Raw genomic sequence first — 25,088 nt, forward strand, 5'->3', positions numbered from 1 at the left:
ATCTTAGAAATTTTCTTGGTGCCTCCGTACTTGCCTCCACTGCTTTACCCTGGTCTTTTGGCTTTAGATGGGGTTGTCCCTGCACTCTGCCTGAGTGGATACGCGCCAGGGGATACGCCAATCGTAAAGGATACTTTCCCCTCAGTCTGTCTCAATTGAGTTTTTTTTATGTTTGCTCCCGGCTATGTTTGCAGAATTCTGTGGAGGGGGAGGGGTTCTGTAACTGGCTCCTCCTGTGATCAGATTGACCAATGACAGATAGTTTACGAAACTCTGTTTTTCCCTTTGAGGTGCCCCTCACCCTGTTGCTATAGCTGCTTTCAGCTACTTACTAAGTTTATTTCACTCTTTTCTTTTCCTACTGTGGACTTGTGCTTTTCGATATCTGCTGTGGCTGCTCTCTCTCTCTGTCTCTCCCTCACTCTCTCTCTCTTGGCACTCTTTTGGAAGTTCAACTTTATTTGTACTTTCTTCCATCTTCTCATGAGGCTGCACCTGTAATTCTCGCTCTTTGCTGGTTACCAAAGTAAGACATTGTCATTAGCACTTCTTTACCCAGAGATGTGGCTTAGAATGTGGAACTCGCTATCACATAAAGTAGTTGAGACGAATAGCACAGATGCATTTGAGGGAAAACTTGATGAACACATGAGGGAGAAAGGAATAGAAGGATATGTTGACAGAGTGAGATGAAATTGGGGGCGGGAAGGAAGCTTGTGTGGAGCACAAACACCAGCACCGACTAGTTGAGCTGAATGGCCTGTTTCTGCACTGTACATTCTATATAATTCCAGGAAATTGGATATAGCACTAACAAGAATTTTTTGCACCAGTCACATCTCCCTTCCTGCTCCTCAATAGCACATCTGGCACAGGGGGTTGTGCAAAGATCCATTGACTGAATCATGTTGAACTATAGATATAGAACAAATATGAAAGGCAGAAAGATCAGTATTAGCTTGACATACCACAGCATGCTCCTTAATACCCAGACTCCACTGGGAGATACAGAGATCTACAAATGCACAGTTATCAACAGATTGTATTCTCTCCTAATTCTCTCTGTCTGGTCTCTTCTTATTTCTCCTTCCTTAAAGGCAGAGACCTATCCTGTAGTGTAGTTTCTGCAGCCGTGGCAGATGTCCAATTCCTTGAACAGAACCGATACTCAGTGTATGAAATAAAAGCAGTAATGCACAGTAGGACAGGGTAATGTTCCATCGATGCCCTGGCATTGTTGCTTACTGTCAAATGGTGACATTGGTAATCTATAGGCTTTGCATAAGAAGAACTAACAAGATCGAGGCCATTATAGAATTAGTGAAGTGAAGTGTGAGGCATGTACAATCTAAAAGATGCACTGCAGCAACTTGCCAAGGGTTCCTCAACAACACCTTCCAAACCTATGGCCTCTACTACCTAAAAGAACAAGGTCAGCAGATGCATGTCACCACCACCACCAGCAAGTTCCCCTACAAGTCAAAAACCATCCTGACTTGGAACTATATCGCTATTCCTTCATCGTCACTGGGTCAAAATCCTGGAACTCCCTCCCTAACATTCCCTACACCACACAGACTGCAGCAGTTCAAGAAGGCAGCTCAAAATCATCTTCTCAAGGAAAATTTGGGATTGTCAATAAATGTTGGTCCTGCCAGCAATGCCACATTCCATGAATGAATTAAATAAAGGCTTATCTGCAAAAAAGGTGCCCCATGTGTTATTTATTTATTAAGTTATCTCGAAAAATGACAGACATTGACAGTAGCATTACAGTCAGTCAACATCCAAAAGAAAAGATCAGTTAAAACTGGAATGGTCCTACCCTCAATCCCTAGCCAATCTCTTTCTTTCTGTTGTATTGTGTCTTTCATTTCACATTAGCAGTTTTTAATTCTGCATTACTGCCAAGTGAGGCGGAATAGCTCAGATCATCAAGCTTTTTAGCAAGGGGCAATCTCACAATGCTGAGTCCAGCTCACATCCACATGCATTCATTTCTGATAGAAGTTGTAGACAGAGATAAAGTAGAGCAGCCTTGCCCAATTTTGCGCCCCTTCCTATCCCATGAGTTCAAATGGCAATTGTGGACCCTCATGGTTGTCTCAGCTAAGATGAGATAATTGAGAACACAATCAAGAGATCAAAGCAGCCTGTTTGATTGGCATCCTATCCACCACCTTCAACATTCACTTCCTTCACCACCGATGCACAGTGGCAGCAGTGTGTGCCATCTACAAGATGCACTGCAGCAACTCACCAAGGCTCCTTCGACAGTGCCTTCCAAACCCATGACCTCTACCACCTAGAAGGACAACAGCAGCAGATGCATGGGAACATCACCACCTGCAAGTTCCCCCTCCAAGTCACACACCATCCTGACTTGGAACTATATCGCCGTTCCTTCACTGTCGCTGGGACAAAATCCTGGAACTCCGTTCCTAAAAGCACTATGGGTGTACCTGCACCCCAAGGATTGCAGTGGTTCAAGAAGGTGTCTCACCACCACCTTCTCAAGGGCAATTAGAGATGGGCAATAAATGTTGGCCTAGCCAGCGAGACGAACAACAAAAACGGAGACATCGAAGTGAATCATGCAGCTTAGAAAGAGGCAATTTGGCTTATCATGACTGTGCCGGCTCTCTGAAAGAGCAACAAAATTAGTCCGACATCCTTCCTCTTTCCCCAAATCCCTGCATTTTTCCTTTTTAAACATATATTCAATTCCCTTTTGAAAGTTACCATTGAATCTCCTTCCAGTGCCCTTTCGGACAGTCCATAATAAATTTCTGCATGAAACAATTTCTCCTCATCTCACCCTCTTCATTGCATGGTGCCATTCCTTGCCAACAATTAACCATTGAAACACCAGGTGATGCCAAGCATTTTGTGCCAACAACAATTGCAACAAAAAATAGTGTTATGAAAATGCTTCTTTTTGAAAAAAAAAATTGAGGATTCGTGTGTTAGAATTATGAATATTGGTTTATTTGGGGAAATTGAAAAGACTCTATGGATGTTTTTTAAAAGGGTCACTGAGAGGACTCGTTTACTGTATGTCACATGTCTTAAGCTCAATAAACAACAGAAATTTTGGTGACTTGGAGGAAATGTTTACAGAGAAATGACATGTCAAGATTTATGAGGGTCAGGGGGTTCTGACTTGCTGTCTGGGGTTTCGCTTTTGGGATATTGTTTTTGTTTAGTTGTGGTGTGGACTGTTGTTGAAAGCAGTTGCAGATTAACCTGCCAAGGGAGAAACACCCAGCTCATCTTTCCTGCACCTCTCTAAGAGACCCGGAGAAATCCAGTGTGTCAGCTCCTCTTTCTCTACCTCTTTGAAAAACCTGTGAACGCAGAGTGGCATAACTGAAACCCCTGATGCCAAATTTCTCTTGGATAGCCTACCAGACTATTTCTTGACATCTCCAGAACGAACTTCTCCAGAAAAGATACCAGTGATCCGTCTCCGTATACCTGGACACCAGACCAAAAGGCACAACTGACAGCCTTCCATATCTTCTCTTTTTTCTTCAAGAATTAGGAAGAATTTGGCCTAAGTAGTCTTTTTGGATTTTCTTTTTATAAAAGAGCTCTGCAGAGAAAATCTCTCTTTTTTCAGTTAACCTTGTATATGTGTGTGTGTGTCTGTGTGTATGTGAGGGGCTAACATCAAAAGGGAACTTTCATATTTCAATCTGTGTGTTAATGCTTTGCTTTATTACTGGATAAATTTTGTTTTATAATAAACTGATAATTTTGTTGTTTATTAAAGAAACCTGGTTGGCGTATTTCATTCTGGGATCAGGAATAGAGTCTATGATTGACCGTATCAGTAACTGGGTAAGCATTTAAATATATGTTGCGACCTGTGGAGAAGTGGAACTAGAAAAGACCGTGCACTCCTCCCGCCTCGGTCATAACAATAGATATGGACAAAATGCGTCCATTAAAAAAAATAGCTGAATCAATTATGGTAGAAATGAAAACTAAATGCTACAATCGAGATTTGTCTATTCCAACACACTCCTGGCCAGGCTCCCATCTTCCACAATCCATAAACTTGAGCTTGTCCAAAATTCTACTACCATATCTTAACTCACACCAAGTCCAGTGCACCCATCACCACATTACTCATTGAACTACATTGGCTCCCGCTCTGGCAACACATCAAGTTAAAAATCCTCAGCGTTAACGTTTCGGGTCAGTGACCCTTCTTCGGAACCCGAAAACGTTAACTCTGCTTCTCTTTCCACAGATGCTGCCAGACCTGCTGAGTGATTCCAGCATTTCTTGTTTTTATTTCAGATTTCCAGCATCCGCAGTATTTTGCTTTTATAAAATTCCTCAGCCTTGTTTTCAAATTCCTTCAAGACTGCTCTCATCCAATTCTGGCCTTTTGTGCATCTCTGCTTTTAATTGCTCAGCCATTGATGGCCATGCCTTCAGCTCCCTGGGCCCCAAGCACTGGAATTCCCTCCCTAAGCCTCTCCACTTCTCTACCTCTCTTTCTCCTTCTTCAAGACACTCTTTAAAACCTACCTCTTTAACCATCAGTCGTAATATCTCCTTATACAGCTCCATGTCAAATGTTGCTTGGTAACGCTCCTCTAAAGCACCATGTGGCATTTTACTGCATTATATTTGCAAGATGTTGTTATGGTTGGATTACATACTGTAGGGTACAGGTCAAGATCAAATCAGTAATTGGATGGATCATCAGAAACCAAACAACTACAGGACAAGAACAAGAATAGATTTATTATTGAGCCATCATGTTGCACGTTGTGTTTTGTGTCCGCTGTGGAATGTCTGACAATGGTATAATTTAACTGTAAACTTGCTAAACCCCAAGTTATATTCCACAACGATAAAATACATTCTACAATCAATTACAGGGCGTCAGGGGCCAAATATCTCAATGGTGCTGTTTTCAAACAGTTGGAGATAAGAAAATCAAAACTGGATGTCACCATGATGTTCAGCACAGATAGAGAGGATAAAATAGAATGGTTAAAAAAAATGATAAAAAGCAATGTGCTGTTTGGTGCTTTAAATAATAGTTGCTGCGGGGCACTGCTGATAAACTAACATCACACAAAGCAGGGAAGGAGACTGATTGCTTGATTGTAGATGGAAGGTGACATTTCCACATGCTAAATATCAACACTGACAAAGTACAGATATAAAAAGCAATCATAAAAGTGAATAAAATCAAAATCAAAGCTTACCAGACATAGAGGCCAAAACAGATAATGTGTTTGTGTCATAAATATCTTTAGGATTTAGATTCACAGAACCAGTTAAAGGCAACAGGTTAAAACAATAATAAAAGGATTTAAATTCTAGAATGCCTAAAGCAAGCTGGATACCCAATGGTTCAAATTTAAAAATAGTCATATAGAGGGCAGATGCACAAACTGTTGGCTTCAGGGAATTACAGAGGAAATAATCAGTCAAATGCATACAAACTGACTGAGCAGTACAATGTTAGAGAAATAAGTCAAGGATGGACTTGTTGCATGCCTCTAAAACACATATTCAGACTTCATGAAGGTAGTTAACATTGTCTGGAAGAGATATAAGATCAAAATCAAAACCTGATGGAATAAGTTGACCAGAAGATTGCTTTCAAAACCACCCGAGAGCTAACGAAAGCTTGTACATCAATATCGTTCATCCTAGATGATAAGCATGCCAGACGAGGACTGTGGGTTACTTATGTAGGATGTTGAGTAGAGTTCCCAAATACTGATCCACCCAGTGAGCAATGACTCAACTGAAAAGCTCATTAATTCCACACAGGTATTGTATTGACTGCAACTTGAGAACTTGAAATGCAGGAATGATGCAGTTCCTGACATTCAGGTTGGAGGTTAACATGTCTGGGCTTTGTTACTTCTTTGACCTGATTTGAACCCTCAGCAGAATTGGCGTAGAATCTCCCTGAATAAATATTTTTAATCACAGCCAGTGTGTAGCCTATGGGTAACATGTAGGAGACAAAAGGTGCGAGTTTGAAAATTATTGAGTAACAATGTCTGTTCATTTTGGAAGTTCAGGGCACTAGAATTGGTTCTAAAACCAGAGATCTGCGGCAGGAACATAACAACATAAGAAATAGGAGTTGCAGAAGGCCATTCGGCCCTTCGAGCCTGCTCCATCATTCAACAAGATTATTGCTGATCTTCTACCTCAACTGCGGCTTCTCTCACTATCCCCATATCCAACAATTCCCTTAGTGCCCAAAAACATATTGATCTCAGTCTTCAATGTCCGAAAATCTAAACCAAAATAGAATCATGCAATGGCAAGCAAATTGTGCGTCATTTAACTGCAGGACATTGTGACAAAGGTATCCAGAATAACACAACATACATTCCTATTTTTGCATACTGTTCTTTAGGACACAACATAAAGGAGGGATTTGTAGGTGGTGGTGGGTACATATTGGGTAGCAGTAATAGAGAGAACAGAAATATTGAAAATTATTAGGGGTTTTGATAGAACAATTGGGGAGAAACTGTTTCCTCTGGTTCAGTAACAAGAGGTCATAGATTTAAAATAATTAGAAAAGAAACTAGAGAGGAAGTTTTTTCACCACTATATGAAAGGGTGGTGGAATCCGATTCCATAGTAACTTTCAAAAGGACATGAAAAAGACTAAATAGCAGGTTTTCACCAAGAAGTGGAACTAAATTGGACCAGTCCATCAAAGAGCCAGCAGAAACATGACAGGCCAAATGGCTCCCTTCTATATTGTAAGATTTTATGATTCTACGATACTGAGTAACAGCCTCTGGCTGCAGAGCCAGAGGAGTATAGCACACGATTCAGGAAATGATTGTTTTTGGACAGAGCGCTGATTCATCTCTGACTGGAATGCTGTGTTTATAGAGGCAGTTATAGGGCTGTGTTTTCATTCCAGGGTCGGGACCCTGACGCCTGGATAACTTCCAGGTCCCCACCCAGTGCTGCACAAGTGTGGCTGACGTGACGCTATCTTCAAATGTAAATGATCTAATTGGGTGGGGGGGTGAGTGTGGTGCACAATCAGTGGTGCCGAGACCGGCGTGGAGTTGGGAAGTGGTTCTGGACTGCAACGGTGAAAGGCAGATAGCAGCCATGACAGTGCTTGCCGTTGCCTTGTAGAATGGTGCAGGCAGCAGATCAGAGGGCCAGCAGTGTTACGGTGCTAACAAATGGCCAAAGGGTGAACAGGAGAGCAGGTGAATTGCTATGTTTCAAGAACACTGTTCTCTGTTTCTTTGAATGATTAGCAACACCAAACAATGTCCAACCACATTGCTGCCGACAGCTAATCACTGACGTGCACCAGACTGTTTGCACCTCCTGCTCTCCTCTTTGAAAATTCCCTTCCTCTCCATAACCGTGCTCACCCCCAAAGCGCTTTGAAAATCCAGCCCGTGGAGTCATCGAATCATTATTACAGCACAGAAGGAGGCCATTCAGCCCATCAAGTCCATGCCATCTTTCTGTAGAGCAATCCGGTCAGTCCCATTCCCCACTCTAGCCCTGTTTCCCAGCAAGTTTATTCCCCTCAAGTGCCCATCAAATTTCCTTTTGAAATCTTTCCTCATCTCTGCTTTCATCACCTTCCTTGGCAGTGTGTTTTTAGGTCATTACTACTCCCTGCGTAAAAAATTATTTCCTATATTGCCCCTGCATCTCTTGCCCAAAACCTTAAATCTGTGTCTGCTAGCCCTTGTGCCATCGGTTAATAGGAACATCTTTTCTTTGTCTACCTTACCTGTAATAATCTTATATACCTCCATCAAATCTCCCCTCAATCTCCTTTGCTCCAAGGTGAACAACCCCAGCTTCTCCAATCTAACTTTGTAGCTAAAATCCCCCATCCCTGGAACCATTCTGGTAAATCTCTGCATTCTCTCAAGGGCCCTCACATCCTTCCTAAAGTGTGGTGACCAGAACTGAATGCAATATTGTGGCCTGACCAGAACTTTATAAAGGTTCAGCATAACTTCCCTGCTCTTGTACTCAATACCTGTATTCCACATACTTTGCTGACTACTCTCTCAGTATGGCCTGCCACCTTCAAATATCTATACACATGAACCCTCAGGTCCCTTTGTCCCTGCACACTCTTTACAACTGTGCTATTTAGTCTATATCCCTTCTGCCAAAATGCACATCACACTTTTCCATATTAAATTCCATCTGCCACTTGTCTGCCCATTCTGCTAGCCAATCTATGTCCTGTTACAGTCAATTGGTACCATCCTCACTGTCTGCCACACCTCTGTTTGGTATCGTTGGCAAATATTGCAATTTTACTCCATGCCATTCGTGTATATCAAAAAAGCAGTGGTCCTAGCACTGACCCTTGGGGAACACCACTGTCTACCATCCTCCAGTCTGAAAAACAACTATATACCACCACTCGCTGTTTTCTGCCCTTAAACCAATTTTTATCCAAGCTGACACTGACCCTCCTATTCCATGAGCCTCAGTTTTGTTAACCAGCTTTTTATGTGGCACTTTGTCAAATGCTTTCTTAGAATCCATATGGACAACATCCACTGCATTCCCTTTATCAACCTTCTCTGTAACTTCATTAAAAAATTCAATTAGATTGGTGAAGCACAATCTGCCTTTTACAAATCTTTGCTGGCTATCCTTAATTAACTCAAACATCTCCAACTGCCTGATGATTTTGTCCCTGATTATTGTTTCCAAAACCTTACTCACCACTGATGTTAAACTAACTGGCCTGTAATTGCTAGCATTGTCCTTGCACACTTTCTTGAATAAGGGTGTCACATTTGCCACTCTCCAGTCCTCTGGCACCTCCCCCATATCTACAGACAATTTCAAGATTATGGCAAGCTCTTCCGTTATCTCCATCCCAAATTCCTTTAGCAACCTGGGATGCAAGTCATCCAGATAAGCTCATTCTCCACTCTAAGCATAGCCAGCCTTTCCAGTGCATCTTCCCTATCAATTTTCACCCCATCCACTTCTACTGATATTTTCTCAGCATCCTCTTCCTTGGTAAACAACTATTAAGTATTCATTTAGTACTCTAGCCTTGCCCTGTGCCTCTAAGCATATATTACCCTCTGTCGCTAATACGCCCACCCTGCCTCTTACTGCCCTTTTAATATTTACATGCCAGGAGAAGATTTTTACGTTAACTGCCACTCTATTCTTATTTTCTCACTTTGCCAGTCTTACTTTCCTCTTCAATTCCTCTCTCAATTTATTATATTTCGCCTGGTCCTCACTTGAAGAATTCACCTGACATGCATCATCCTTTTGTTTCATCATAATCTCTATCTCCCTTGTCATTGGTTTCCTTACCTTTCACCCTTGTTGGAATGTACCTAGCCTGTACCTGAAACATCTCCTCCTCTAACCAAAAAAAAAAGGACTCTGGTGTGTTGATAAGGTAAGCTTTTTATTTAGGAAGTTCTGTCCGTTGGATTGCTAACCTAACAAGTTTTGACTTTTTGTTTTTTTTGGTTTTTCAGTAGATTTGTTGGGAATTTGGAATAGTGGGAATGGAGATTAAGGCAGTTGTATGTTCCTCCTGCAGAATGTGTGAGGTAAGGGTCGCCAAGAGTGTCCCTGCTGACTGCATCTGTGGGAAGTGCACCCAACTCCAGCTCCTCGCGTTAGGGAACTGGAGCTGGAGCTGGATGAACTTCGGATCATTCGGGAGGCAGAGGAGGTTATTGAGAGGAGTTATGGGGAGGTAGTCACACCTCAGGTAAAAGAAGTAGGTAGATGGGTTACCGTCAGGGGAAGGAGAGGGAACCAGCAGGCAGTGCAGGGATCCCCTGTGGCCGTTTCCCTCAACAACAGGTATACCGTTTTGGATACTGTTGCGGGGGACGACTTACCAGGGGTAAGCAATGGGGTACGGATATCTGGCACAGAGTCTGTCCCTGTTGCTCAGAAGGGAAGGGGGAAGAGGAGCAGAACATTAGTCATTGGGGACTCCATAGTTAGGGGAACAGATAGGAGGTTCTGTGGGAACGAGAGAGACTCACGGTTGGTATGTTGCCTCCCAGGTGCCAGGGTTCGTGATGTCTCGGATCGTGTTTTTGGGATCCTTAATGGGGAGGGGGAGCAGCCCCAAGTCGTGGTCCACATAGGCACCAACGACATAGGTAGGAAGAGAGATGGGGATTTAAGACAGAAATTTAGGGAGCTAGGGTGGAAGCTTAGAGCGAGAACAAACAGAGTTGTTATCTCTGGGTTGTTGCCCGTGCCACGTGATAGCGAAGCGAGGAATCGGGAGAGAGAGGAGTTGAACACGTGGCTGCAGGGATGGTGCAGGAGGGAGGGTTTTGGTTTCCTGGATAATTGGGGCTCTTTCTGGGGTAGGTGGGACCTCTACAAACAGGATGGTCTTCACCTGAACCAGAGGGGTACCAATATCCTGGGGGGGAGGTTTGCTAGTGCTCTTCGGGGGGGTTTAAACTAATTCAGCAGGGGAATGGGAACCTAAATTGTAGTGCCAGTGTACAGGATGTTGAGAGTAGTGAGGTCAGGGATAAGGTTACAAGGACGCAAGAGGGCACTGGCAAGCAAGAACCTGGTTTAAAGTGTGTCTATTTCAACGCCAGGAGCATCCGGAATAAGGTGGGTGAGCTTGCAGCATGGGTTGGTACCTGGGATCTCGATGTAGTGGCCATTTCGGAGACATGGGTAGAGCAGGGGCAGGAATGGATGTTGCAGATTCCGGGATTTAGATGTTTCAGTAAGAACAGAGAAGATGGTAAAAGAGGGGGGGGGTGTGGCATTGTTAATCAAGGAGAGTATTACAGTGACAGAAAGGACGTTTGAGGACTCGTCTACTGAGGTAGTATGGGCTGAGGTTAGAAACAGGAGAGGTGAGGTTACCCTGTTGGGAGTCTTTTATAGACCTCCGAATAGTTCCAGAGATGTAGAGGAAAGGATAGCGAAGATGATTCTCGACAGGGGTGAGAGTAACAGGGTAGTTGTTATGGGGGACTTTAACTTTCCAAATATCGACTGGAAATACTATAGTTCGAGTACTTTAGATGGGTCAGTTTTTGTCCAGTGTGTGCAGGAGGGTTTTCTGACACAGTATGTCGACAGGCCAACCAGGGGCGATGCCACATTGGATTTGGTACTGGGAAATGAACCCAGCCAGGTGTTAGATTTAGATGTAGGTGAGCACTTTGGTGATAGTGATCACAATTCGGTTAGGTTTACCTTAGCGATGGGCAGGGACAGGTATATACCGCAGGGCAAGAATTATAACTGGGGGAAAGGAAATTATGATGCGATTAGGCAAGATTTAGGATGCGTAGGATGGGGAAGGAAACTGCAGGGGATGGGAACAATCGAAATGTGGAGCTTATTCAAGGAGCAGCTACTGCGTGTCCTTGATAAGTATGTACCTGTGAGGCAGGGAGGAAGTTGTCGTGCGAGGGAGCCGTGGTTTACTAAAGAAGTTGAAGCACTTGTCAAGAGGAAGAAGAAGGCTTATGTTAGGATGAGACGTGAAGGCTCAGTTAGGGCGCTTGAGAGCTACAAGCTAGCCAGGAAGGATCTAAAGGGAGAGCTAAGAAGAGCAAGGAGAGGACACGAGAAGTCATTGGTGGATCGGATCAGGGAAAACCCTAAGGCTTTCTATAGGTATATCAGGAATAAAAGAATGACTAGGGTTAGATTAGGGCCAATCAAGGATAGTAGTGGGAAGTTGTGTGTGGAATCAGAGGAGATAGGGGAAGTGTTAAATGAATATTTTGCGTCAGTATTTACAGTAGAGAAAGAAAATGTTGTTGAGAATACTGAGATTCAGGCGACGAGGCTAGATGGGATTGAGGTTCACAAGGAGGAGGTGTTAGCAATTTTGGAAAGTGTGAAAATAGATAAGTCCCCTGGGCCAGATGGGATTTATCCTAGGATTCTCTGGGAAGCTAGGGAGGAGATTGCAGAGCCTTTGTCCTTGATCTTTATGTCGTCATTGTCGACAGGAATAGTGCCGGAAGACTGGAGGATTGCAAATGTTGTCCCCTTGTTCAAGAAGGGGAGTAGAGACAGCCCTGGTAATTATAGACCTGTGAGCCTTACTTCGGTTGTGGGTAAAATGTTGGAAAAGGTTATAAGAGACAGGATTTATAATCATCTTGAAAAGAATAAGTACATTAGAGATAGTCAGCACGGTTTTGTGACCGGTAGGTCGTGCCTCACAAACCTTATTGAGTTTTTCGAGAAGGTGACCAAACAGGTGGATGAGGGTAAAGCCGTGGATGTGGTGTATATGGATTTCAGTAAGGCGTTTGATAAGGTTCCCCACGGTAGGCTATTGCAGAAAATATGGAAGTATGGGGTTGAAGGTGATTTAGAGCTTTGGATCAGAAATTGGCTAGCTGAAAGAAGACAGAGGGTGGTGGTTGATGGCAAATGTTCATCCTGGAGTTTAGTTACTAGTGGTGTACCGCAAGGATCTGTTTTGGGGCCACTGCTGTTTGCCATTTTTATAAATGACCTGGAAGAGGGTGTAGAAGGGTGGGTTAGTAAATTTGCAGATGACACTAAGGTCGGTGGAGTTGTGGATAGTGCCGAAGGATGTTGTCGGGTACAGAGAGACATAGATAGGCTGCAGAGCTGGGCTGAGAGATGGCAAATGGAGTTTAATGCGGAAAAGTGTGAGGTGATTCACTTTGGAAGGAGTAACAGGAATGCAGAGTACTGGGCTAATGGGAAGATTCTTGGTAGTGTAGATGAACAGAGAGATCTTGGTGTCCAGGTGCATAAATCCCTGAAGGTTGCTAACCAGGTTAATAGGGCTGTTAAGAAGGCATATGGTGTGTTAGCTTTTATTAGTAGGGGGGTCGAGTTTCGGAGCCACGAGGTCATGCTGCAGCTGTACAAAACTCTGGTGAGACCGCACCTGGAGTATTGCATGCAGTTCTGGTCACCGCATTATAGGAAGGATGTGGAAGCTATGGAAAGGGTGCAGAGGAGATTTACTAGGATGTTGCCTGGTATGGAGGGAAGGTCTTACGAGGAAAGGCTGAGGGACTTGAGGTTGTTTTCGTTGGAGAGAAGGAGGAGGAGAGGTGACTTAATAGAGACATATAAGATAATCAGAGGGTTAGATAGGGTGGATAGTGAGCGTCTTTTTCCTCGGATGGTGATGGCAAACACGAGGGGACATAGCTTCAAGTTGAGGGGTGATAGATATAGGACAGATGTGAGAGGTAGTTTCTTTACTCAGAGAGTAATAAGGGCGTGGAACGCCCTGCCTGCAGCAGTAGTAGATTCGCCAACTTTAAGGGCATTTAAGTGGACATTGGATAGACACATGGATGAAAATGGAATAGTGTAGGTCAGATGGTTTCACAGGTCGGCGCAACATCGAAGGCCGAAGGGCCTGTACTGCGCTGTAATGTTCAAAAAAAAAAAAGATTACCCATTGTTCCGTTTTTCCCCTCAATTCTTGATTCCATTTTACCCTGGCTAGAGCCTCTCTCATCCTTTCAAAGTGAAAGGGGAAAAGTTTAGGGGGGATATGCGTGGAAAGTTCTTTACGCAGAGGGTGGTGGGCACCTGGAACGCATTGCCAGCGGAGGTGGTAGATGCGGGCACGATGGATTCTTTTAAGATGTATCTAGACAGATACATGAATGGGCAGGAAGAAAAGAGATACAGAACCTTAGAAAATAGGCGACATGTTTAGAGAGAGGATCTGGATCGGCGCAGGCTTGGAGGGCCGAAGGGCCTGTTCCTGTGCTGTAATTATCTTTGTTCTTTGTTCTTTGTCCTATTGAAGTTGCCCTCTTCCAATTTACCAGTTCTGCTTTAAATTGTTCCTTGCCCTTCTCCACTACGAATCTAAACCTTATGCTATGATGATTGTTCTTGTTATATTCCAGCCAAAGGTTAATGGTGAAGTCCTCGTATGATTTACAGGTAGGATGTTCAAGGTCAACTCCCTTCTCTGCCTACACATAGTGCAAAAACTGATAAATCTTATTGATAAAATAAGGCTTTTCACACCAATTCTTGGGAATTTGAGTTTAGAGTCCAAAGGTATTGTTAACCCAATCAGTTGGAGAGAAACAGCCATTACTATAGAAAGGGTTGTTTTCATTTTAATGATTTCTCAGGGATGTGTCCAGAAAGGTCGTTTGTATTTTAACGACTTCTCCAAGACATGAAAATTAGCTCAGGGTTCTTGTAGTTCTGTGTGTATTTGCAGGAAAGGAAAAGTCAGCTGACATCTTACTCCATTTTGTTTACGAGGAAAGTGTCAATTTCGGATTCACTTTGTAAATTCATTTTCTAGTTCTTAAGTTCAGATTGCATGGGTATCACAATAAAAACAAGTGGAAAGCCTCGTTATTTTGCATTTAAAACATTTTTGAGGAGATAGAAGCACTGGCAAATAAGTTCCATGCCTCTTTCAATATTCTGCCATCATTGCAGAGCTTCCAATCCAATAGGAAATGTTTGACAATCTCAGGGTAAACTCCTTCTTCTTCTTCCTCGGCCTCCTTGTCTCGAGACACAATGGGTAAATGCCTGGAGGTTGTCAGTGGTTTGTGAAGCAGTGCCTGGAGTGACAATAAAGGCCAATTCTAAAGTGACAGACTCTTCCACAGGTGCTGCAGATAAAATTGGTTGTCGGGGCTGTTACACAGTTGGCTCTCTCCTTGCGCTTCTGTCTTTTTTCCTGCCAACTGCTAAGTCTCTTCGACTCACCACTCTTTAGCTCCACCTTTAAGGCAGTCTGCCAGCTTTGACGATCGCTGGCAACTGTCTCCCACGACTTGTGGTCAATGTCACAGGACTTCATGTCACGTTTGCAGATTTCTTTGAAGCGGAGACGTGGACGGCCGGTGGGTCTGATACGAGTGACGAGCTCGCTATACAATGTGTCCTTGGGGATCCTACCATCTTCCATGCGGCTCACATGGCCAAGGCAGCTCAAGCGCCGCTGGCTCAGTAGCGTGTATATGCTGGGGATGTTGACCACCTCGAGGACTTCTGTGTTGGAGATACGGTCCTGCCACCTGATGCCAAGGGTTCTCCGGAGACAGCGAAGATGGAATGAATTGAGACGTCGCTCTTGGCTGACATACATTGTCCAGGCCTCGCTGCCGTAGAGCAAGGTACTGAGGACACAGGCTTGAAACACTCGGACTTTTGTGTTCCGTGTCAGTGCGTCATTTTCCCACACTCTCTTGGCCAGTCTGGACATAGCAGTGGAAACCTTTTCCATGCGCTTGTTGATTTCTGCATCGAGAGACAGGTTACTGGTGATAGTTGAGCCTAGGTCGGTGAACTCTTGAACCACTTACAGAGTGTGGATGCCAATATTGATGGATGGAGCATTTCTGACGTCCTGTCCCATGATGTTCGTTTTCTTGAGGCTGATGGTCAGGCCAAATTCGTTACAGGCAGCTGCAATCCTGTCGATGAGTCTCTGCAGACACTCTTCAGTGTGGGATGTTAATGCAACATCGTCAGCAAAAAGGAGATCCCTAATGAGGACTTTCCATACTTTGGTCTTCACTCTTAGATGGGCAAAGTTGAACAACCTGCTATCTGCTCTTGTGTGGAGGAAAATTCCTTCTTCTGAAGACTTGAATGCAAATGAGAGCAGCAGGGAGAAGAATATCCCAAACAGTGTAGGTGCGAGAACACAGCTCTGTTTCACACCACTCAGGATAGGAAAGGGGTCTGATGAAGTGCCGCTATGCTGAATTGTGCATTTCATATTGTCATGGAATGAAGTGATGATACTTAGTAGCTTTGGTGGACATCCAATCTTTGCTAGTTGTCTGAAGAGACCAAGTCTGCTGACGAGGTCAAAGGCTTTGGTGAGATCTATGAAAGCAACGTAGAGGGGCATCTGTTGTTCGTGACATTTCTCCTGTAGCTGGCGAAGGGAGAACAGCATGTCAATGGTGGATCTCTCTGCTCGAAAGCCACACTGTGCCTCAGGGTAGACACGCTGAGCCAGCTTCTGGAGTCTGTTTAAAACGACTTGAGTGAAGATTTTCCCCACTATGCTGAACAGGAAGATTCCATGGTAGTTGTTGCCGTCACCGTGGTCACTCTTGTTCTTATGATATTGATAGTGATGATATTGGCATCACGCATGTCCTGCGGTACTGCTCCCTCATCCCAACACAGGCAAAGCAGTTCATGGAGTGCTTAGAGTATAGCAGGCTTGGCACTCTTGATTATTTCAGGGGTAATGGCGTCCTTTTCAAGGGCTTTTCCACTGGCTAGAGAACCAATGGCATCACTGAGTTCCGATTTTGTTGGCTGTTCGTCCAGCTCATCCATGACTGGCAGAGACTGGGCTGCATTGAGGGCGGTATCAGTGACAACATTTCCCTGGAGTACAGTTCTAGGTAGTGCTCCACCCAGCGGTCCATTTGCTTGCGTTGGTCAGTGATCGTGTCCCCTGATTTAGACTTGAGGGGGGGGCGATCTTCCTGATGGTTGGCCCAAAAGCTCTCTTAATGCCATCATACATTCCTCTGATGTTTCCGGTGTCGGAGGCCAGCTGAATATGACTGCATAAGAGTTGCCAGTAGTCACTCACTGTAAGAACATGTTTATCCCACGCAAGATCTGCCAAATTTACAGCGGCTTCAAAGGCAAGAAATGAAGCAGTGGCTCATGTGATATTTAAACATTGTGGGGGCAGGGTTTCCACTTCGGGTGCAAGCAGGAAATTTGCGCCCAAAATGTGCTTGGAATTGCTCAGGTTGGGCTGTAGTTGAAGCTTCCACTAACATTTATTTGCATAATCAACATGAAACCCTCCATGATCCAGCACAATTCAGCAGTGGAATAGAGAGTAATCACTTGTTTATTTTCCTTCCGTTAGAAAGCGTTTCTTAATATATTTAAGAGCCGTGACCTGGTGCAGTTTTATTAATACAAGTGAAAATGGGTTTATCAGCAAAAAGAAGCATTTTTAAAAAGGGTGTCCAATCCTCCACCTGTGCATAACCCAATTTAAAATCACTGAAAATTACTTTTAAAAAATTTCACTGAACCATTTAATCATTTTGTTGGTGTACAACAGTCAGTTTCTTAATAAACTGAATATTTTTGACCTGAAAAATCTTCTTAACTGTGTGCCTCAGAAAATGAGGACAACTTGAAGCAGTGACACAAACCAGTGCAATCAGCTGGATCTCACAATGTTGGCTGGGGGGGAGGGGCTTTATTCAAGCAAATCTGGTGTGAGAAGGTGCAAAACAGATTTACTAGAATGATACCAGAACTGAGAGGTTATACTTATCAGGAAGGATTGAACAGGCTGGGGCTCTTTTCAATAGGTAAGAGAAGACTGAGGTGTGAACAGATAAAGGTTGTTCAGATTATGAAAGGATTTGATGGGACGGCACAGCGGCGCAGTGGTTAGCACCGCAGCCTCACAGCTCCAGTGACCCGGGTTCAATTCTGGGTACTGCCTGTCTGGAGTTTGCAAGTTCTCCCTGTGACCGCGTGGGTTTTCGCCAGGTGCTCCGGTTTCCTCCCACAGCCAAAGACTTGCAGGTTGATAGGTAAATTGGCCATTATAAATTGCCCCTAGTATAGGTAGGTGGTAGGGGAATTGAGGGAAGGTGGGGATGTGGTAGGAATATGGGATTAGTGTAGGATTAGTATAAATGGGTGGTTGATGGTCGGCACAGACTCGGTGGGCCGAAGGGCCTGTTTCAGTGCTGTATCTACAAATAAATAAATAAAGATGCTTCTAATGAGATCGGAACTAGGGTCCATAAATATAAGATAGTCACTAATAAATCCAATGGGGAATTCAGGAGATGATGGCCCAAGCTAATGCTGTAGGGACATGGGTTCCAAACCCACCATGGTTGCTGGTGGAATTTGAATTCAATTAATTAGTAAAAATCTGGAATTGAAAACTAGTCTCAGCAATGGTGCCATGAAACTATCATTGATTGTCGTAAAAATCTATTTGGTTCACTAACCTTACCTGGTCTGGCCGACATGTGACTCCAGACCCACAGCAATGTGTTTGACTCTTAGCTGCCCTCTAAAATGGCCTAGCAAGACACTAAGTTGTCAAGGGCATTTAGGGATGGGCAACAAATGCTGGCCTTGCCAGCGACGCCCACATCCCATGAAAGAATAGAAAAAAATAAACTTCTTTAACCAGAGAGTGGTGAGAATGTGGAACTCATTACCACAAGGAGTAGTTGAGCTGAATAGCATAGATACATTTAAGGGGAAGCTGGATAAGTACATGAGGGAGAAAAGAATAGGATATGCTGATAGGGTTAGATGAAGAGGGTTGGGAGGAAGCTCGTGTGGAGCAGAAACACCAGTGTGGACCTGCTGAGATGATTGGCCTGTTTCTGCTCTGATCATTTCATGCAAGTCCCTGTAAATCTTTGATGGGTATTGCATCTTACTAGAAGTTAGTTTGAGTTTTAACTGCTGAATAAATTTACTAAGCTGTAATAGAGTAAACAAGTAGCAATAACAACGCCATGCATTTATTTAGTACTTTTAACACAGGAAGTGTTTCAATCGAATCACAGAATCAATTGTACGGCACAGAAGGATTTCAGCTCCTCTCCCCCACTCTTTCCTCATAGTCTTGCAAATTTTCCGAAGAGTAGGAATAAACGAGTAATTTTCAAGTTGGAAGACTGCAGCTAATGGGGTGCTGCAAGGATCAGTGTTAGGGCCTCAGCTATTTGCAATCTGTAATGGTGATTTAGATGAAGGGACCAAGTGTAATGGATCCAAGTTTGTTGACAATACAAAGCTAGGCGGGACAGTAAGACACAAAGAGGCTGCAAAGGCATATAGACAGGATAAGTGAGTGGGCAATAAGGTGGCAGATGGAGTATAATGTGGGGAAATGTGAGGTTATTTACTTTGTTAGGAAGAAGAGAAAAGCAGATTTTTTTTAAATAGTGAGAAATCTTTAACTGTTGATGCTCAGAGAGATTTGGGTGTGCTTATACAAGAAACACAGAAAGTGAACATGCAGGTACAGCAAGCAATTAGGAAGGCAAGTGGCATGTTGGCCTTTATTATAAGAGGATTGGAGTACAAGAATAATGCAGTTTATCTACAAATGTACAGGGGTTTGGTGAGACCACACCTGGAGTACTGTGCCCAGTTTTGGTCTCCATATCTAAGGAAGGATATCCTTGCCTTGGAGGCGGTACAACGAAGGTTCACTGGATTAATTCCTGGGATGAGGGTGTTGTTGTATGATCAGAAGCTGAGTACATTGGGCCTATACTCTCTGGAGTAGAATGAGAAGTGATTTCATTGAAACATACAAGATTTTGAAGGAGCTTGACAGGGTGGATCCTGAGAGGTTGTTTCCCCTGGCTGGAGAGTCAAGAATGAGAGGATACATTCTCAGGATAAGGGATTGATCATTTAAGACTGCGATAAGGAAGAATTTCTTCACTCAGAGAGTTGTAAATCTTTTGGAATTCTCTATCCCAGATGGCTGCGGATACTCAGTCATTGAGTATATTCAAAGCTGAGATAGACAGATTTTTGGGCTCCAGTGGAATTAAGGGTTATGGAATCCAGGCAGCAAAGCAGTGTTGAGGTCAAAGATCAGCCATAGAGTCATTACAACAAAAGAGGCCGTTTGACCCATCAGGTCCATATCAGAAACTTATTGAATGGCGGATCAGGCTTGAGGAGCCATGTGGCCTACTCCTGCTCCTATCATGTTTTTGTGTTTAAGTAAATATCCTCTTCCCTTTTGAAAGGTATTACTGAATCTGCGTCCACCACGTTTTCAGGGAGTGCATTGCCGTGCGTAACAAATTACTACGTAAAAAAATGCTCCACTTCTTCCCCCATGACTTTTTTACCAAATTACTTTAAATCTGCATCCTATAGTTAGCAACCACAAGAACACAGGAACACAAGAAGTAGGCCATTCAGCCCCTCAAGCCTACCCCGCCATTCAATAAGATCACGGCTGATATGTCCCAGGCCTCAACTCCGCACAACCCTCGGCTCCCCGAGATTTCAAAAATCTATCTACCTCCTCCTACCAGTTTTTCAACAGTTTTTCTCCATCTACTCTATCAAATGTCCTGATAATTTTGAACACCTTTGTTAAGCCTCCCTCCAACCTTTGCTGCTCTAAGGAGAGCAATCCAGCTTTCTCTGGTCTCCTCACATAACTCATTTCCCTCATCCCTGGTGCCATGCTGGTAAACCAGCTCTCCACCCTCTCCAAGTCCTTGATATCCTTTATAAATTGTGGTGCCAGTCCATCTGAGGTCTAGGAATGATTTATAAAGGTTTACAATTCTGGTGTTCAGCTTGACAAATTGACAAAAAATCTATATTGAGCCATTCATCATTTAATACTCTCTTGCAGGCTTACTCAGATTTGCCAAATTCTAAAATGACCTGTACAATGGCAATTTTTCTCAGTTAGGAAAGTAAACTCCATCAGCTGGATATACATTTGTGCCTCCAAGTTATGGCTATTTTAATGAAAGAAGGTCCTTCATTTTTTAAGGAACGTTTTTCTATTTTCACTCTCAACAGGGCAATTTACACCAACACCAATTCCTTATTCTGTAATCTGTGTCCTCTTCCGGAAAGCCAATTCATGAAGGATGATACCAGAGCCAATCTTTACTCAGTCTTCTATTTATTTGCAGAGGGAAACATTACAAGCATATACCTCCTCACTCAACCACTCTTCAAGTAAAATCCCAATTAATGCCCTCCAGCTGCATATAATTAAACACAATTGATATACAATTAACATTCTGCATTTAAGCTTTGTATATAAATTATAAAACTGCACTTAATTCTGAAAGTAAAATCTTTTAAAAATGTGTAGAAGGCTTGTAGTCCTTCACGGTGGAAATGCGAGAAGGTGTAGCTGAGATAGAAGATCAGCCATGATCTTACTGAATGGCGGAGCAGGCTCAAAGGGCTGAATGGCCTACTCCTGCTCCTATTTCTTTTGCTCTTATGTTCTGATAATTCTTCAATAAATGCTGCATAATAATAATTTTCAAAAATGGAATTGGATAAATGCTTGAAGGTGAAAAGTTTTAATAAAGCTATGAGGAATGAGTGGGGGAGTGGGACTAATTGTTTAGCTCCTTTAAGGAGGCAACAGAGGCAGACGGGGCTGAATGGCAACTTTCGGGCTGCATCATTCTATGAACTATGAAGTGTGCTGTATTTCAGAACAAGATGGATTAATGCGATAATCATACATCCCATCTGGAAATATGAGTAAGCTTGTGGGTGGGTGGGTGGGTCTTTGTAATTTTCTTGAAATCTAGCAGACTGAGGGTCTTCTGTTGACATTGCTTTCACATTCTCATGCGAGTTGAACGCCACTAACATAAAACTTACAGGACTGCTGACTAGAAGCATGGAGGGAAAAAAAAAAAGTGAAATGCAGTGAATTGTTAACAGTACGACAGCAGGCCCAGTCATCATATATCTTGACGTGAATGATGTTCTGCAATTCATGCACTGAGCTGAATGTTTCATTTGGGAAAATGTTATGTGATAAGTGAAGCCATTTAAAAGGCCTGCAATAACACAAGTGGCTTTTAGTTCACCTGACGTTACAATATACTGCTCCAACCTTAGCATAGCTTGACGGGGTATCTTTCTGCTGTGGGCTTTTGAATTGCCCATGAAGGCTTTTACAGGATTTTCTTTCAAACCGCACAGGGAACTGGCTTAACATTCTGTCTGCCAGTCACTTTAACACAACAGTTCATGGCAATTTTTCACAGAAATAATAAAGAGTACAGCCCAGGGTCAGAGCCACTGGATTCTGCAGCTACTAAGGCGTTGTAGTCCCCACTTGCGCCAACCTTGTACAATAATACAAGGTCACCATGTTTAAATATTTTAATTGCAATTGGCTTTTGCGTAAAGTGAATGCAACAGGATAGGGAGGACAAGGGAGGGGAGGCAGAATATTTGGTGGCAGAGGCTATTAAAGGGCTGCTGCCTGCCCAGAAAAACACCTGCACTTCTTTTTTTTTTAAACTCTTTGGGACACTGTGACTCTATTAGTGCTTTGGTCTTTGAAGGCTGAGGGAGGAAAGACCCAAAAAAGCAACTGAAATTTGGAAAAAGATTGCGACAATGGGTTGCATGTTAAGCATTGACATTTTACCCAGACATGATCGGCCAAATGGCCTCTTCTGTGCTATACATTTTCTATGTTTATGGGTATTAGTATTGAAAGTGCATGAGAGGCTACAGGAAGAGAGGAAGCACTAAAAGGAAACAGTGACAGGTAACCAGATACTATTTACTGGCTCTGAGGTACAGGGGATCTGCCTTTTGTCAGTTTTTTTATTGTAGCAAAAGAAATATATCTCTTGGTTTTAATTATACTCAGATTAGGGTTCATTTCCTCAAAAGTGAAATCACAGAATCACAGAATAATACAGTGCAGAAGAGGCCCTTCGGCCCATCGAGTCTGCACCGATGCATTAAAGACACCTGACCTGTCTACCTAATCCCATTTGCCAGCACTTGGCCCATAGCCTTGAAATCACTGAATGTAACTGATAGTTACTACCTGCGCTGTCCTGTTTCCAGCACTGTCGATTTGCATCTTGCTCTGAAGTGGAAATGTGTTCCCTCCTTAACGTACTTTCCTAATGTGTTAAAAGGTTAAATTATGAGGACAGCTTGCAGAGATTAGGCTTGTATTCACTTGATTATCGAAGAATAAAGGTTTCTCTAACTATGGTGTTTGAGATTATTAAAGGAGTTGCTAGGGCAAATAGAAGCTATTTCCTCCAGTGGAACGGTCCAGAAAAAAGGGCCATAATCTTAACATTATTACCGAGGCTGTTCAGGGGTGATGTCAGGAAGTACTTCTTCATACAAAGGGTAGTGGAACTCTGGAACTCTCTCCCTGAAAAAGCTGTTGAGGCTGAAGAGTCAATTGAAAATTTCGAAGCTGAAATTGATAGATTTTTGTTAGGCAAGGTACTAAGGTTATAGAAACATGGATTTTGTGCAGCCAGTGGGGCTCCCAGAACCGGTCCGAAAATATAGGAACATAGGAAATAGGTGCAGGATTAGCCATTCGGCCCCTCGAGCCTGCTCTGCCATTCAACTAGATCGTAGCTGATCTTCTCCCTCAACGCCATTTTCTCACACTACCCCTAGATCTCTTGATATCTTTAATATCTAGAAATCTATCAATCTCTGTCTTGAGCATACTCAATGACCGAGCCTCCACCGCCCTCTGGGGCAGAGAATTCCAAAGCATCACTCTCTGAGTGAAGACATTCCTTCTCATCTCAGTCCAAAATGGCCTAACTCTTATTCTGAGACTGTGTCCCCTGGTTCTAGACACCCCCAGCCAGGGCAAGCATCCTTCCTGCATCTACCCTGTCGAGCTTCAACGGGATCACCACTCATACTTCTAAACTCGAGAGAATACAGGCCCAGTCTCCTCAATCTCTCCTCAGAGGACAATCCCGCCATCCCAGAGTTCAGTCTGTTGAACCTTCATTGCACTCCCTCTATGGAAATTATATCCTTCCTTAGGTAAGGAGACCAAAACTGCACACACTACTCCAGGTGCGGTCTCACCTATACAATTGCAGCAAGACTTCTTTATTCTTGTACTCAAATCCTCTTGCAATAAAGGCTAACATACCATTTGCCTTCCTAATTGCTTGCTGCACCTGCATGTTAGTTTTCAGTGACTTATGAACAAGGACACCCAGGTACCTCCTTTTGGAGCCTCCCTCCAATGCGGTCCTCCGTTGTTCCGGAAGTGAGGTTTCTGGCACCGGGATCCCCATCCCGTTAAAGACAGGGATCCTGCCTCCAAGAGCCACCAGCCGATCACAGGGCTGGCAGATCAGCAGTTTCAGCAGGGCCACCGGGAGGCCTTGTACCCAGGCCCAGCGCTGGAACACCAGCCCTCAGGTAAGTGATGCAGGGTCACCAGGGCCAGTCCGGATGGCCCTGGTGAGGGAGATGGGAGGGTGGGCATGAAGTCCAGGGGGAGAGGTTTCCATGGAGGTGGAGGTTTTGCCAGCAGGCATCCTCCACGGGCCACAGATTGCCCACAGAGGAGGGACTCCGCTCCAAGACCGCAGGGAGGGCGCCTTGTATTACAAGATTAAATCCCAGTGGTGGGGTAAGAGGCCCTTAAGTGGAGACCCTTAAGGGTCTCAATTGGCCTCTGGGTAGGAAAGCCGTCATCAGTCTATCCTACCCCCAGCAAAATTGCTTGTCGACGGGGTGGTGACGGGCCCTCCACCCCCCACCTCCTGTCGTGATTCTGTGGGTCCCCCCACCTTTGACCCTGTCTCAGGGAAGCCCATAATATCCAGCGCGAGGAGTGTGAATGCAGCTAAGATACAGACCAGCCATGGAATAAAATAATGGCCCAACAGGCGTGAGGTGATAAATAGCCTACTCATGTTCCTATGTTCCTATGAATCACCTACTTCCTAGTTTTGATAGGTATGCTACTGGTGTCCATAATATACATCCAGCTCTAAGTGGGAGGGCACAGTCTGATAACCACTGAACAATGTTGCCTCTAAGCTGCCTAGGTGCACACAGGGAACAAACTGGCAGCGCATAAGCAATGCTCTCTTTAAGATGCATGCATGCACGGCTCTGTTCCAATCTTAAAGGGATCTCGGAGTGCAACAAGCCAGCTGTGCACAGCAGACAGAAGTCAGCAGGAGCATTGGTAGCAAGTTCTACATTCTAACCACTCTCTGGGTAAGGAAATTTCTCCTGAATTCCTTATTGGATTCATTGCCCTTCCCTTGCAAGATGCTTGAACGTCCTTTGTTGGGTTTTTATGGTGCAGATTATCATAATGATCAATGCAGTTCTGAACGATCTGTTGCCTGATTAATTAATTTTTTTTTTATTTCCAAAATATACTTTATTCATAAAAATCTGTAAAAATTACATTGCCAAACAGTTTCCAAACAGCACCAAAAAATACAAACATTGCAAGGGAGATCAGTTTCCTTCAATACTGTCATGAGTTTCTTCCCAACCCTTCCGTTTCACAATTGTCATGTCAATTACAGTTTTACATTTAC

This window comes from Heterodontus francisci, chromosome 5, assembly GCF_036365525.1.
Source record: "Heterodontus francisci isolate sHetFra1 chromosome 5, sHetFra1.hap1, whole genome shotgun sequence".
NCBI lineage: Eukaryota > Metazoa > Chordata > Chondrichthyes > Heterodontiformes > Heterodontidae > Heterodontus > Heterodontus francisci.